This window comes from Falco peregrinus, chromosome 4 (genome assembly GCF_023634155.1).
Source record: "Falco peregrinus isolate bFalPer1 chromosome 4, bFalPer1.pri, whole genome shotgun sequence".
NCBI classification, from domain to species: Eukaryota; Metazoa; Chordata; class Aves; order Falconiformes; family Falconidae; genus Falco; species Falco peregrinus.
The window spans coordinates 89293464-89309488 of NC_073724.1; the positions used below are offsets into that span (position 1 = coordinate 89293464).

Below are 16025 nucleotides of genomic sequence, written 5' to 3' on the forward strand. Positions count from 1 at the left end.
CATAAAAGCAAAGGGAGGAGAAAGGGTCAATGAGACTGGAGTAAAATTAAAGTGAGGTGCTCCTGAATGTTGTTACAGTTATTATACAAATTACATACTTTATTCACCACTTACAGAGCTGCTTCAAGAACTACATTATTGAAATCAATATAAAACTGCTGAGATGCTCCATAAACATAAGCTTGGGTAACATACCTGCCCTGCAATGTTTACCATCAAAGTGACTTTAGCAAATCTCATCCATTCAGCCATAAATAGCAACTGCCCAAAACTCTGCCACATCGCTAGTATTTCCAAATTTCAGCTATATTTACACTCCCACAGTTAGCAGCTGACAAGTCATATATGAGGGAAATTGCCTCCGTCTAAAAAAAGAGCTGCTGTCAGAGCTGCTCCGTTCCACATGGAAATAATTCACAGGAGTTATCACGAAAGAACAGCTATACTCAGAAGAGTTACCACTACAGACATTTTTACTCAACCCCTATTCCAGTACTTTTGCACAACTCTTGTTCAGCTACTGAGTTAAGTACTAGAGATAAATTTTCTTTCTTTTATTTTTGTAAAACTCCTCACAACTCCATGAGGCTAGCAGAAAAAAGAAGACTGAAGGAACCAGAATAGAGTCAGTGGGTCTACCATGAACTAAACTCCTGAGAACCTGGCAGTGTCATCAAGGTAGAGTTCAGACACAGGCAGGTAGGCATTGCCCAGGGATGGCCCCTCCCTTCTTTATCAGTGCCTGATAAATGTTGTCAATGCCTGAAAAGATGGGGATGGGCCACTCTAACCTGGGTAGTCTCAGCCTATGCCTTAGCACTGCAAAGCTGGTGGAGAAGGGTAGGTGTCTCTTGCATTTCAGTAGCCACCACCTGCGCACTCGACTCTGGCAGCAACTGCAGCTCCTCCTCTAGGAGGCCTTTCTATTTATTTTTTCTAAATCCTTTCTCCTCTTCCTCCTTGGGAAGACCAACAAGGTGAGGAGGCATCATTGGAGATGAATGGGGAGGACCGGTTGCCTTTTATGAGCCAGAGTGAAAATAAGATGCTGAGTGGTGACAAGACAGCTCTATGAGTTCCAGGAGATGTGAGCCCAGAGACTAATACCCTAAAGAGAGGAGGATGCAGAGGGAGAGGGATTTTCCAGGGGGAAAAGAGAAGAAAAGCCTCAAGCACCCACTAATAGCCTGCTACAGCCTCCTGTACTTATCCCCCAGCCCCACTGCCTCAGAGCTCCTCGCTCCTTTTCCCCGGCTGCTCTTACCTGCCTTGCCCCATCCATTCTCCTTCTCCAACCACAGCTGACCTCTCGTCTGTCCAGAGCACCTCCTGGAGTCCAGCTATTGACCCAAACCCCTCTCCCTTCTCTGCACTGTGAGCCCACCCTACTACCCCAGAAAACATGCCAGAAAAGCTTGCACTGGTCCCCCATGATGCTGGACATTTGAATGGCACACTCATCCATCCCTCTGGTGGGCAGCACACCTCTTCAGCTGGGCCAGGAGGCAGAGAAAAGGCAATGTGTCCTCCACGTTCAGTTTACAAGCCTTTGCCTTGACATGGCACTGGGCATGTGAATAATAAAATATGGTCATACCACCTGAAATATTGTCACTACTTTATGTTTACACTTTTTTTCAATGTAAATCCTGAATGGAAATCTTTATTATTTTGCTTTGATGGTAATTTAAGTAACTGCTTTATTCCCTAATCTAAGGAAAGGGAATACCATAAATGTCACAGTAATTTTAGCTAGTTTCAAAAACATTTGTAAAGATTTTAATATCATCTACTATATGTGAGAAGTATGGCCCTAGGTAAATGAATCCATAAAGAACAGGTTTTATTATAAGGTAATATTAACCTTGGTGAAATAGTCAGTATACCTGAATCACCTCTGGTTTTGTTAATGGAGACACTTCTTCCAGATAAACCTAAGATAAAAAGATGATATGACTGAAGACACTGTATGAATTTGGGACAGTTACATAGTTTTGGATCCACTGAAAACATTACAATAAAATGAAATGTAATACTTCTTTACATGCCAAATACTCTGTCTGGTTTTGTTTGGTTCACATAACAACCCAAAATTCAAATACCCATTATTCTCAAAGCAGCACCTCACAATTCCAGACAGTAAGCATGCTTAACTGATGTTTTACATATATATATGTACATAACCACACCAGCTTTTGGACTGAGCTGTGCAACAAGTTATCGCAGCTGTAAAACAGGCTGGATAAACTTGAAAACATGTTCAGAAATCCTGCTTTGCTTAACAGCATGCCCAGTAATGCTCTCAGCTCTAACACGATGCCAAACATCACAGAATCTGCAAAATTCCCACCCTGCCACCACCACTCAGCCAGAGGAGTTCTTGTCAGGACATCACACCAAAACTCTGCTAGGAGAACCTATCTTCTGTACATTTATTAAACTGACTGCAAATCTAACACCTGCGTAGCCTCCATCTGACTATAGCAATAAAGTACGGTGGTTTTTTTCCCTCTTCTAAGTTTTCAGACTCAGGACCATCACTCAAGGGGTTTGAGGACTCCCAGTTCATCTGTTTGTTATATAGGCAGTCAGGGTGGGGGAAAAGATAGAAGACAAATTTATTTATTTATTTATTTATTTATTTATTCTAGGCTGGCACCCCTCCTTCTGCAAAGCATCCAGTGCTTGCCTTGGCTCACTCTCACAGGTTTCCTAAGCAGTGACAGAATGATATGGACATAATCCTTGGCATTTTTTCACTTCAGTCCAAAATGTTCTCAACAGCAACAGTGAATATTGTCCAACATAATCAGACATTGAGTAATGTGAACCTAAAATAAGACAGAGGGACCAAATGATAATAGCCAAGGTTCCCCTCCACAAACGAAGCCAGCCCATGAACTGAACCAGATGTACAAAATGCTCTCACAACCAGCATCACACATTAAATCCACACCCTCCTACCTCAGAGCTCTCATAGGCTTTATCTGTTGTGCATTCAGCAATCTCTCCCCAAATGTTTAGCTTTGTCGTTCATTTCTTCTTCAACTGACAGCTAGTAATGAGAGCAAGCATGCCCACAGTTTGTGGACAGGACTGGCTTTCAGCTGTCAGGAGGGAGAGCACTTCTTTGTTTTAATCTATTTGGCGCTCTAAAATATGTGTTCTCTGGCTGTCTTGTTCTGACCACATTCTACTCCCAGCCAAGAAGTAAGCCAAGAAAAACCCTTTGCAGGCTGCAATTAAAAAACAAACCACACAGTATTGTTAGTACCTGGATAAACAGCCATTAATTATTTAAGTGTGCATGCCAGTCCCAGTCTGTCTGGCTCTGAAAGGGGAGCTAGGGCACGTATTCTGGGCAGTGCTCTAAATGGGAGGTGTTTAGTAATTTTACAGAAGAGTGATGCATGCAAAAGCCTTAAATGTCAATATTGAAGGCTACACCAAAGTCTTTGTCAGGCTTTGAACACATGCAGATCTGTGTTATAGCAAGGAAGCTTGACTGGATTATTTTGGAGGGTAATAAATAAATGATGCACATTGCTGTACAGGTCACCTACCATTGAAAAGATGCATCATCACAGTACAGTTTTAGCCAAGATAGTTCTCATTGCAATGCGAGCATGTTGACAAAACTGAGATAAAGCCTGTTGAAATACATTTGGTTGCATGTGGAAACTAGGAATGAGCCATATACCCAAGCTCATACACGACAATCAGAAGAGCAGTGGTGAGACAGGAGATGTTCACATCCCTTAAGCCAGTGCTTCAACTTCCATAGCACATGTGCTTGCCTTTTTTTCAGAGGCCAGGCACAGGCATGGAGCTACTGTCTTGGTCCTGTTAAGGACGACCATCCTTTACAGAGCAGCACAGGAAAAAAACCCAACAAACCAAACAGAAGAAGTCAACAAGTGTCTGCTTTTGAAACCTTTATCACATGTTTTGGGGTGTCGCTTCTGCCTGCCCCCACCCCACTACTTTTGCAACAGGGATTGCTGCACCTAGTGAATTTGTATGGCTACACTACAAGTGAACTCTGTTTTCTGTAAATTAGAAAACAGCAAGCAAGCAAATAGCTGCATGGGGTTATTATTCTGTACCTTTATCCATTTCTTTGCCTTTATTATCTCCACAACATCTCTGTTGGAATTTCTTGATACTCATTTTAAGTCTAGCAAGTATCATAAAGTAGCTGAGACAACTTGCCTCTTTCACTTAGACATTACGTCAGCATGCCCTCTTCAGAAAGAATAAAATATTTATTATGATTAATACAAAAGGCATTACAGACAGAGCATTTCAGGAACATCAGAACAGATTAAAATTTAAAATAAGAACATACCTAATAGCTTTCTCTACTTTGGGATCTGGAAGGCTGTATTGCGGGTCTTTTACCATCTTAGAAATGACATTAAAAGATGTTCTTATACAAATTGCATTTAGGCCTAGTGCAAAACCCCAGTGAAAAGCACACTAAGTTCAGATCATTGTCTTTTTCAACTCACCGTGGGCAGGAAAAGTTGATGTCATGTTTCATATCAGCAAGCACCACTTGGGTAACCCGGAGCCTTGCTGTTATTGATGATAATGAGAAGCAAAAGCCCTTTGGGAACGATCAGCCACCATTTTAGTCCTGCTTGATCAACACCAGCTGAGGTGGGTGTAGGTCAGCTGCAGTGTGGGGCAGAGCCATAAGCAGCCTCGCTGGGACCCTGGCTTGCCGCATTTGGGCTCAGGCCCTTCCTTCGCTCCCGTCGGCATTACGCACTGCGGCCATGACGGGCCTGGCCCTGCGTCCTGCCGGTGCCAGCCCAGCCCGAGGCACCACGGGGCTGCAGCCTCGCTGGGGAGGACACTGCCCTGCCGGCCTCGCTGCCCTCCTGCTCCCCTGGCCCTGCAGAGCAGCCCGGGCATGGGGGCATGTGGAGACCTCGAGCACAAGTCCTACAAGGAGCGGCTGAGGGAACTGGGGCTGTTCGGCCTGGAGACGAGGAGGCTCAGGGTAGATGCATGGAATACAGACACCAGGTTTTATACAGATGTTGTGTTTTAACTTGGGCTGGCAGCTAAGCCCCACACCACTACTCACCCACTACCCTGCAGTAGGATGGGCGACAGAATCAGGAGAGTAAAAGCCAGAAAATTCTGGGCTGAGATAAAGACAGTTTAATAGATAAAGCAAAAGCTACATATGCAAGCAAAGCAAGGAATTGGGTCATACTTGGGTCACACTTGGGTCACAACAAACCCAGGCAATGCTACAGGCTTGGGGAAGAATGGCTGGGAAGCTGCCTGGTGGAAAAGGACCCGAGGGTATTGGTCAACAGCCAACTGAACATGAGCCAGCAGTGTGCCCAGGTAGCCAAGAAGGCCAGCAGCATCCTGGCTGGTATCAGAAACAGCAGGACCAGGGCAGTGACCGTCCCCCTGTACCGGGCACTGGTGAGGCCGCACCTCGAATCCTGTGTTCAGTGTTGGGCCCCTCACTGCAAGACAGACACTGAGGTGCTGGAGCGTGTCCAGAGACGGGCAGCGGAGCTGGTGAAGGGTCTGGAGCACAAGTCTGGTGAGGAGCGGCTGAGGGAACTGGGGCTGTTCAGCCTGGAGAGGAGGAGGCTCAGGGAGACCTTATCGCTCTCTACAGCTGCCTGACAGGGGGGTGTAGGCAGGTGGGGGTCGGTCTGTTCTCCCAGGTAACGAGTGACAGGGCAAGAGGAAACGGCCTCAAGTTGGGCCAGGGGAGGTTTAGACTGGATATTAGGAAAAATTCATTCACTGCAAGGATTGTCAAGCATTGGAACAGGCTGCCCAGGGAGGCGGTAGAGTCACCATCCCTGGATGTGTTTGAAAAACATGTAAATGTGCTGCTTAGGGACATGGTTTAGTGGTAGACTTGGCAGTGCTGGGTTAATGGTTGGACTTGATTGATTTAAAGGTTCTTCCTAACCTGAATGATTCTATGATTCTATCCCATTGTTCCCATATTACCCCATATACCTGTAACGTCTTAGAAAGGCTCTCTAACTTCTTTTTTTCCCTTGGTAAAGGCCAGCACTTTATCAGCCTAACACTCTCTGGAAGGCTGGACTGAAAAATACCAAATGTATCTCTCTCTTCAATTAAATGTTTTTACACACTGACCACAATCCAGTGAAATCTTTGACTTCCCTGGGCTGACTGAGCACTAAAGCCAGGCTGCAGCCATGGCCCTGGGCGTGGAGAAGTGTTTGCTGGACAGAAACAGCCGAGCCTTCCCACAGCTCGTCCTGGCACAGCCAAAGGAGCGAGACAGAGCCTGGGTCATTTTGGAAGTACAGCTGTGCAAGATAAACAGGGTGATAGCTGTTCCAGACCACAAATACGCTGAGGAAAATGCTGACGAGGGATTCCTGAAGTATCTGTTTATACTGTGTAGAAGAGAAATCTGAATTAACACGGAGGACTCCAATTTCAATAACATATGCTGCAGGCTTTATGCTGTCTTGAAAAAAATAAATAAATAACTAAAAAATCTACATAAGGACTTTTTTGAACTCAGTAAGAATTGCATTTAGCTTGTGGGAATTTTATATTATACCTAATCTTAAAAGATAACACAAAATTTACCACAGAGCCAAGAATTAGCAATTGCTTCTTTATGAATGACACCATTTGCTCATTATGTTTCTTATTCATAAACAGAATAACATGAAAACAAACATACCTGGTGCCTTAAAAGGATTCATTTTGTAATCCTGAGAACAACTATGAGCAAATTCAGCTGGGAGAAACAGTTTATTTGGGAAAAAGATGAAAGCTGGGACCTGTGAAAGAAAATTTTACCAGAGACTAAAAAAACATTAACAATGAGAAAAAAAGGCATATTTCCCTGAATCGTCACACTGGCTTACTCAAGTAAAAATAGCTATAAAAAAATGTCAGGGAACATAGGGAAACGTGTTGCAATTAATATTTATTAGATTATTAGGGGAAAACGATAGAAGAAAGAGGGGAAAAAATCAATATTATGCAAACTAAAGGACAGTAACAACTTTCAAAGCATGGCAAGCAGAAAAGGAGTCTCAGGAATTACATTGGTCCTTTTCTGGACAGAAATGATAGAAATGCCAATAAAGATGCAGGAAAGTTAACATGCTCAGTAAGTAGATCAGTCATGCCTTTGTGAGTAAGAAGAAGGTTCTCTGAAGTTTACCCTTCCACACCAAATATGTCTCTCTGCAAAATGCACCTTTTATTCTAGTTTTGTACTGGTGCATTTGGATTTTGAAGTGTTTTGATGGTGTTTCCCTTTTTATTGTCCCACAGAGTCTTTCCTTAGATTCAGCTTTTCTTCTCTGGGTTACCACTTATAAAAGTAAACCTGAAATAACTCTACAAAGAAGTCATGTTGGTGGTATTCTTTGGAGATGCCAGAAATCCCTCCACCATTGACCTCGACCCACCCCTGCCATGATACATGGGTGCAGTTTACTTAGGATCTTTGACGTTTTAATTCATGCTCAGCTATAATAAATACTTTCTTTGCTGTCAGTAGCTTGGAAGCATATTAAACAGCAGCTGTATCAGCACTTTTGTATAAAAAGCTGGCTTAGGACGTTTTGCACCACCAACATTGATTTTCAATTAATCTTAGACTACCAGAGAAATTATAGAGCAGTGGAAGTAAGCTAAAACTATGTCAGTTTTTGTAAAAGGTAAATAGGATGACCGAGGTTTGCACAGGCCTATCAGTCCTTCATCAATCCCCAACAAAAAAACAGAGTGCTTGCTATCAGACTTCATGCTATAAAGCTATTGTTAATCTTGCCCAAACAAGCCTCACTGATAACAGGGATTTCCTGAACAGGACCACAGAAAAATCCTAATGGATTTGATCGAAGCAAAAAGCATCCTCGAACTTGGATCAGTTTGGAAAAAAGGGAGAAAGCAACCATCAGACATTTAAAAATAATTTAAAAGAACACAACGTAGTCTTATCCTTACCAATTGCTTTGTGTTTCTGTCCCCCTCAACATTACAGTGCCCTTTTAATTTAGTTTTAAGTAGACTACAACAGTAAGTTTAAATGAAAAATTGCATAGCAAAAAAATCCTATTGGATGTATTAGGGCATCTTCTAGAATACTATGTTTATATTTTGAAAACATTTTTATATACACTGGATCCTCTGTACACCTTTGGTTTGTCTTTTTTTTTCCCAGACCAACAAGTAAAATTCTAAAAATGCATGGAACAAAACATGCTGGTTTTTATTCAACCTTAATTCTTCATGAAGTCCAGAGCTTTTAGGTATGTGTGTGGGGAAGGACATTTTGCATGTTTTCTCTCAGATTGCTTTTATGTATTTGTTGTGCATATTTCATATTCATCTAAGAAGCTACAAAATTATCGAAGTAATGAAGGCAAACAAAAATGGCAAGCTTTCAAAAGTATGTTTTAAGGGAATATTTGGGTGTATAATCTCAGGTTTTTTGTGAGGTTTTTCTAGGAAGAGGTGAAACCGTTGCAAGAAAGGAAGCTTCATAACAACAAATACTTTATGGGGTGAAACTCACAGTTATAACAAGGTTTTGCAACATATCTTTATTACAATAGACCATAACACAGTTAATTAACATATGAGTTATCTTTTGGCTTCCTATGTTTTAGTAGTCCCGGCTGAAATCATCTGGCTCCTATTTATCAGTTATTCAATACAGTGAGTCTTGACATGTTCAAAGGCTGTGTTTAGGAAGCGTTATTTGCCTGTAAGAGTCACAGACTGCTAAGCAGATTTACAACCCTGTACGTAAGTTACATTCGCTAATCTTTGCTCAAGAGTAAGTTGAGTCTGATGCGACAGCTAAGCAGCTTTCCGTATTGTATTGCGTTATGCTTCATTGCTCATAGTGGTATTTTTTTCTGCTAAATGATCAATCTCAATTTAGGTATTGGGGGGAAAAGAAAGACTAGAGGACAAAAAGAAGGCAGCCCTAGTCTTCACTCAGTCCTCTGTAAAGCACAATTTCCTGACCCACTGACAGTTTCTTTGTTGAACTGGGCTGCAGAGAAGTTCAAGAGCCTTGCACAAGAAAGACTTGAACAGGGAGTCATTAACCATGTACTTTACAGAAAAATTACTCTTGCGGGTAATAGTGCAATACATTTAGAATTCACACACTTCAAAGCATCTAGGAGACTGCCCCAAAACCGGGAAAGTCACTGAAAATTTAATTATTTATAATCATTTTACCTTCTTTCTTTGATTGTTCTTCAAAACTTTTCTCTTACAGAAAGGGAATACAAAGCATCAAATTCTACTTTCCTGTCACTACGTATGTATGATTTGTAGAAACAGGAAGAATTTTCAGCATTGACTAGTCTACAAATTGAATTACAGTCAGCCTGTCTGGTGAAGAAGCTCAGACTGCTACTCTTAGCAAGGTATAAAAAAAAACTGAAAAAGTGCTAGTTTATCGTTTTTAAAAGAATCCTGCTCCTTACAGAAGAAAATAAACTAAATAACCTCCTTACCCATAGCCACTCAAGCAAAAGGTAGAGAATATAGAAGAAGGCTTCACATCTGGGGCAAACCTGAGCTCTCTTAGGCCAGTGAAGATGCAGTTCTCAAAGCAGAAAGTCCTCCCCAGTAACACCCTGTCTCCAGGCATTAGCTGTGCAGATCCAGGACCAGCTAGTACAAGCGCAATTTGGTTGTTCTGGAGTCTGTGCTAGCACAAAGGGAAGGAGTGGCTATTTCTAAATTAGATACAGCACCACATTTTCAGATCACCGTGTATCACATTCAGCCTTGGATTACACCTGGAAGACCGTGCAGAGCATGGGAAGTTGATGCACCACATTCCCTCCACATGATACTACTCAAACACTTAGCCTTGCCTGCTCTAAGTGTATCAGTCCCACCTCTGTCTGATGTGAAAAAGAGACATGCCATTCCTCCAACATTCGCTGATCGGCTATTCTGAGCAAACACCAAGAGGAAAAGTCTTAGTAACACCAGTACTACGGGACAAATCCTGAAGCCATCATATCAGAACTTTTTATAGCAATACCGTTTTTTTGCAATTATACATCACTGAAAATTTACTCTGCACAGTACGACCACCATGCATTCATTTGCATATGTACATGCATCCTAACAGTTGGTGGTGGACCTGCCAAAGTCCTGTCCCACCAGCTAGCATGTGACATGCTGTGAAGACAGACCTTGAAATCAGAGCTGCTGTGCAGCTCGGCTTGCTGATAGCTGATCTATATGAGATAGCATGACAAAATGTGAACAGTAGTGCTTGACATCCCACATGTTATCACATGCCAGGAATGTTTGGAGGGTGGAACAGAATGACATAAAAAGAAATTATGTGGAGCGTACTTTCCTTCCACACTAGGCAAGTGACATTGTTTTGGCAGCTCAGTCTGACACAGTAAGTACAGTATCCTATGTATTTTCTAATTTGAAGAGATACACTAATCTGATGGAGAAAAGTAACGACTTCCTTTTATTTTGCTTGGAATTGCATATATTTAAATGCAGAGTACAGATAATTTAGGTATCATTGACTATAAATAATCTCATAGACTAAACCCCAGACCATCACACTTAATGTAGAAAACTTCATTCCCTCCACCTGAATTTTCTCAGCAGACTTAAAATAAACATGTATTAAAGCAAGAATATGTATAATTATGCGTTTTCATAAAAGCAACAATTGCTAAACACAGAGCTTTTTCTAAACCAACAATTGATAACACTTTGCAGTCTCTCAGAGAAACAAGTGGCTAAAGCACAGACATTGCAAAGTCTCATTTGCCATTCCAGGGCATAAGCCCTGGAATATGGCTTATGCACAGAAAAAGCTTTGCTTCCCTCTCTATTAAAGAGCCTACCTACTAACAATTAGACCACAGAAAAGAGTGGAGGGGAAACAGGAAAGAGTCTTCTTTTTCCCTTGGGGGGGGGGGGGAAGAAGTTTTGCTTTCCTTGGCAGAATTAAAATCTTTATTTTTTTCTCCTACATTTCTCAGGTTTTAATTGTTTGGGGTTTGTTTTGGCTCCCCCCCCCCCCCCTTCTTTTCCAGCTCCAGCCTCAGTCCAAGAAAAATCTAGAGTTCCACCCAAATGGCTATCTCCCTATTTAAACATACTCAGGACTGCTTTTCTCACAACTTTCTGTTTCATGTATACCTCTCTCCATTTTCCCTATTCCCCTTTGCACCTTGTAGGAATCAAAGTCTTCAACATGGAGAATATCACAAGGGCTTCTTCTCAGCTGACACTGTCAATATATAGACCATGTGCTACCTCTGACTGGCCTATGTTTGCATTCCCTTGCTTTTTCTCATCAGAAACAACAGCCATTTACCCCCTTGCCACACACCTGCCTTTTTGCCTACGCATTCTTACGTCCAAACACCACACTAACTACATTGCAATAGATGAGCTGTGTACGCACTAACTCAGGAAATCATTTGGTAAAATTAACATTTAGAAGCAGGGACCAGTACTTATTTCACACATTATTAACTTATATTACAATTCAAATAAGCTTACAGCTGGCAAAAAAAGTCTCTTCTGTAAAGTGATCTCAAACATAATAGGCTTAATCAGAGATGAATTAAATTAGTCAGTCATGCATACTACAGCATATTAGCACTGAGTAGTTATTAAATACATTTTCTGTTATCAGTTGTGCAGGCAATATTGTAGCAAACAAAGTGCATGAGAAACCAGTAAATAAACTTTATGTTTGGGAGGCTACATGCCTGACATTTCCTGGGTTTTATCAAATTGTTACATGATCTTTACTACTATAACTGGCACTAGGTTAAGTCCCCATAAATGATTCAACTTCACTCCCAGGCAATTAGCCAAAAGCAGAGCAGACAGAACTAATGAATACCTAGACAGCAGATGTTCAGCGTGGTTTTGTGTTTTGGAGGGGATTTCTTCCATGGCAATTTTCAGAAAGGAAAAAGCATCATTGATGAGTCATAGCTGGTACACAATCGATAAAGAGGAGAGAGGCAACATTTCTATTTGTTATAGAATTAATCTTTGTGTTTAGGACTTCTCAAAATGTATTTGCTCCTTTGCTTTCACTACTACAGTTTGAAAAGGTCTTGTAATTGTGTGCAAATATTGAAAAGCATTGCTCTTGCCTTGCTGCTATCATAACTTCCTTTTCTATCAGTGTTATAGCAGCCAGCAGCATCACCTTCATCTCCAGCTAAAAATTTGCGTGAAAAAGAATACAACACAAAATCACTCACACACTCTTTACAAGAGGAATAGTTACTTTTGTGATAGGATCCTAAAACCACACCTTGTTCTTTCATCCATCTTTCAGAAAGCTATCAGTAAAGTACCTGGAAACATCATAACTTGCTAAGCCTGACCCAGAAGACTTGGGAGCACATCTGACATTCTCTTACACTCTGCACATTTAAAACTCAATGTAAGGTGACAAGAACATTAAGCTGCCCACAGAGCAAAATGTGAAACTAATCAGTATCTGTTCTGAGCCACAGGTACAATAATTGGAAAATTAAAGTGCCTGTGAACTGCTAGGGCTGGCTGCATCAAAAAGCAACAACTTGAAATGATTAATGAAGACAAATGTATGCAACTATTTCTATTGACAACAACTTCAGACAATCGCAGACTAAAAGAATAACACTATAGTTCTCATCTATTTTTTCTAAAGCTCGCCTATTCCAAGAATCTCCTGTTAGGAAACCTGTAAGCACTCACTGGTTAAAGAGAGTTTTAACTGGAAGCTCCTTTAACTCAGAGATGTGGAAAACACAGGTCTTTTGCTGCACATACTGTAACCATCACTTGTCAGCTGTGTATGGAGGACATCAGTCACGACAGAGTCATTTGACATCAGGCCCTTCACCTGCAAATGCGAAGGTGACCTGCAAAAGTAAAATGACTCAACTAATATGTGATGGCAGCACTCAACAGACCTCTTAAGAAAGTCATTCTTGGCAATATTGTTTCAAAATGTACCTTTCTTCTTTAGTGCTCCCACCACATCCATCAGTGACATGGCCCGTCCACTCACTCGAACAGGCTGTCCTAATGTGTACCATCATTGACGGGGCTACTACAGCAGCTACTGCAGTGGTTCTGGATCACAGAAGGCGTGTGTGGGGGTGTATCCGTTTCTTAGGCATGACAGAAGGAATGGGACTAAATAAACTCTCTTAAAAAGTAAATGGTAGCTACACTCACACACACCCACCAATGTGAATTTTTCAGGGCTCCCCCCTCCCCTTTAAAGTACTGATAAAAAAATACTAATTCTTTGAATCCTCTGGGACATCAGAATTGAGTCCCAAGCAGAAAAGATTAAACAACATCTCTTTTTAAAGGGAACTTATTGAATCTTATTGAAAGAGTCCTGATTCACAAGGCAAGCAGGATTTTCACAGTATCTCTTAGGTCAAAGCATGTCACATGCTTGGGAGTCACACTGAAAAGAAAATCAGCACCACAGGCAATGAGTATCAGTCGGGTGTGGAAAAGAAGAAAGGTTTCACCACCTTGAAGGCAATCTAAAATACAAATGACCAGTCCTGTAATCAGAGCATGTTGTGGCTATGGGATTATACATATATTCCAAAGCTAGGAAATACAACTAACTGCTGTGCCTTTATTGGGCACGAATCTGTGCAATTGTACTACCCATGGACCTGTATCCACATCTACATTCTCTCCCCACACACTTTCCTCAGCCATTTCTTAGCAAGGTTGTGCTCAATCTGTTTCAGCCAAGTTTCCTCAGGCAAGGCTTTTAACAAAAGCAGTAAGTGGTTTGCAGCAGACAAGCAGAATTTCCTCACGTTTGTTTATTTCTATTTCCATTAAAAGTAGTGTTTTGGATGAAAACATACTTGTGATGATGCAGCTGTCCAAAGGCAGGATGTTCTCATGCATTAAATTCTCTGTCCTTTTCAGTTACCCCCAATGGAAAAAAACACAAAGGATTATTAAAAAATTATACACATATTTAAAATACAGTTGGGAAAAATAGACTGTGACAAAAAGTCTCTGTGCAGATACAGGTCTACATTATAATTCTGGCCAGTAAAAGTAGCAGAGACAGGAAGTGTAATTTAACATTTAAAATATAGGAAATTTGGTTTTATTCTCTACTTTACAATAATTTCTTGCATGATCCTGGACAATCTGAGGTAAAACAGACAAAACTCCTTGTGATTTTTGATACCATTACATACGAGGCAAAAGCTTGAGTCACTGTGAGAAACTCTACAGGATTTCCAAGGATGCTGAGAAAAGCGTTTAGAAGCATTTGGCAGACTGAAAACTGGCTGAACGTCTGGGCCTAGAGGGCTGTGATCAGTGACACAAAGCCTAGCTGGAGGCTCGTCACTTGTTGTGAAGCCCAGGAGTGGATTCTGGGGCCAGTAGTGTTCATCATCTTCAACAATGACCTGGATGATGGGGCAAGGTGCACCCTCAGCAGATCTGCAGAGGATACAAAACTGGGAGGAGTGGCTGGTACACCAAAGGGTTGGGCTGCCATCCAAAGCAACCTGGACAGGCTGGAGAAATGGGACAACAGGAACCTCACACAGTTCAACTGAAGATGTAGAGTCCTGCCTCTGGGAAGGAATAACCCCAAGCACCAATGCATGCTGAATCACAAATGGCTGGAAAGCAGCTTTGCAGAAAAGCACCTGGGGGACCTGTGGGACAGGTTGACTGTCAACTAGTAATGCCCCCTTGCAGCAAAGGCTAAGAGCCTCCCAGACTGCATTCAATAGAGGGGCCCCAGCAGGTCGAGGGAAGTGATTCTTCCCACCTGCTTAGCACTAGTGAGGCACATCTGGAGTGCTGGGATCACCAGTACAAGATGGATACGGACATATTGGAGGGAGTCCAGCAAAAGGTCATAAAGATGAGGAAGGGACTGGGTCATCTTTGATATGAGAAGGAGCTGAGAGAGCAGAGACTGTTCAGCCTGGAGAAAAAATGACCTAGGAGATCTTACTGATATGTATAAATACCTGATGGGGGCAGATAAAGAAGACTGAACCAGACTCTTCTCAGTGGTGCCCCATGACAGGACAAAACAAAAGACACAAGCTGAAATACAGAAAATTCCATATAAACATAAAGTTTTTTTTAGTGTGAGCACTGTCAAACACTGGTACAGGTTGCCCAGAGAGGATGTGGCATCTCCACCTTTGGATATATGCAAAATTCAAGGGGACATGGTCCTGGGCAACATGCTGTAGCTGACCCTGTTCTGAGCAAGGGGTTGTATGAGGTGATTTCTAGACACGCTGGGCAGCCTTACCCTTTCTGTGAGGATCTGCAGGCAGCAAAGATTTATGGAAAGGAGGTCCATGTGATTCCAGGTTGAAGTATTGATAATGGAGGTATTCTCACTTAGAAAACTTGAGTATCACAGAACCACAGAATCATTTAGGTTGAAAAAGACCTTTAAGAACACCAAGTCCAACCATTAACGCAGCACCACCAAGTCCCCCACTAAACCATCTCCCTAAGTGTTGCAGCACTCTCAAAACTATCAGGCTGCAACAAGGCTTTTACCATCTCATACCAGGTTACTTCAGCAAGTAATTCCCACGCCTTGCCCCAGCACAGCCACAAATCCCCCACAAAGTTTCAACAGTTCATCTACTGTTCATGCTGTTTCTTCATCCTCTTCAGGCCTGTCCACCCTGCTTCTTGCCTCTGCTGCATCCCTTTCCTCATCTCTCCTCCATCCACAGTGCTGTCTCTTCTACCTCTTCCCAGTCACTTAGAGCTATTATACCCCTTAGAGCTATTTAACTACTTCACAGGAACCAGCCACAGCTGCACCTTATCCACATCAGCCAACCCACCGCCCCTGAAGCCAGCCCACAGCTGTATGTTATCAATGTTCATTAATCCAGCTTCATTCCTCTACAATTCCTCTACACCTAAGCACCACGTCTACACATCTTTTAAATACCTCCAGGGATGGTGACTCCACCATCTCC

At 42.1% G+C, this 16025-nt stretch overlaps 1 protein-coding gene across 4 annotated transcripts in view; it reads right to left on the reverse strand.

Moving 5' to 3' along the window:
• ENOX1 (ecto-NOX disulfide-thiol exchanger 1) overlaps positions 1-16025 on the reverse strand; it is a 369755-nt gene that overhangs the window by 168684 nt on the left and 185046 nt on the right. The gene's annotated exons all lie outside the window — the stretch shown is intronic.